The following is a 1,282-nucleotide window of genomic DNA, read 5'->3' as shown; positions in this document are numbered from 1 at the left end:
AAAGTTCACTGACATCATACACCTGGTGACACGAAGAGCGCTTTCTCCTAATAATAAGTTTATCCTTGATTTATAGATTTAATTAAAAAATACTAATAATAATATGTTGTTTTTTAATAACATTAAAACACAACATATTATTATTAGTATATTCCTGACCAGCATGAATTTTAGTTTAAGCTACAGAGTATATAAATTAAAGAGTGGTTGGGAGAAGTGACTGAATGAAACAGTACCTAAACAGGCTTTATTTCTTACCTGATGACAGAAAATTAAAAATTCTTCTTCTTAATTTATTTTACCAAGATCATCTGTAAAAACATGAAGTAAAAATTCCTTGTTGTGACAGGTGGGTGTCAACCAGGAAGTTGTTCGCGAAGGCATCATGATTCAGTTTAAGTTAAGTTGTTGTAGTTTATATATTCCACAAAACACTGATAGAAACATGAGTGTGATGTTCTACTGCAACAAAACCAGTAAATATGTGTTAATGTGATGTTTCTAGTATTGGGAAAAAACGAAATTGCTTTATCAGTGAACAAAAATATAAAAGACGCATATATTCTGCATATGCTCTTCATGCAGATACAATCCTTAGAGGTCACGGCAGCAGATCATCATCCCCTCCATCTAACCTTGTCCCAGCATCCTCCTCTGTCACACCACCCCTCCGAGTGTCCTCCTTGGATTCCAGCGAGAGTAGATGTGGAGTCTTCCTATGCTTCTGTTAGCGATGCTCCATCTGAATGGATGATAACAACATTCGGAACAAACTAGCAGGTGGAGATGGCCCCCTATTGGCCCATAAATATGGGGCTGATTTCTGCTAATAACGCCCATTTTATGGACTGATAACATCTGAAGCGGGTGTCATTACACCCATGAACTGCATGGCAAACTGTGGTCTTCGTCTTTTCCTCCTGCCTGGCAGCGCCATCTCCAACATCCTTTGTCCAATTTTTTCACTAATCCTTGAACATGTCTGAACTATCCCAGCCTTGCCTCTATTTCTACGACTGTCCCTGTGATAGACTCATTTCTAATCCTGTCCATGATGGTCACACCAGTGACAATATTAACCGTGTCAGCTCTGCAAGCTCACTCCACCTACATTTTGTTTCCTGTCTACACCAGAGTGGAACAGGCCTTACTTCACTTGTATGCAGAAAATATTCCTGAATCAGCTGAATTTTTCAAGCAAGACATTGCTGACCTTAACCACAGCCATGTTATCATAACCCATGCTTCTACAGTTCAGACTGGACCTCTGCACGGCCCTTTT

The sequence above is a fragment of the Pundamilia nyererei genome, unplaced genomic scaffold (genome assembly GCF_000239375.1).
Source record: "Pundamilia nyererei isolate P.nyererei 1_Seehausen unplaced genomic scaffold, PunNye1.0 scaffold00011, whole genome shotgun sequence".
Classification (NCBI taxonomy): Eukaryota; Metazoa; Chordata; class Actinopteri; order Cichliformes; family Cichlidae; genus Pundamilia; species Pundamilia nyererei.
The sequence above is the reverse complement of the archived record's forward strand: the minus strand, read 5'-3'. Positions refer to the sequence as shown.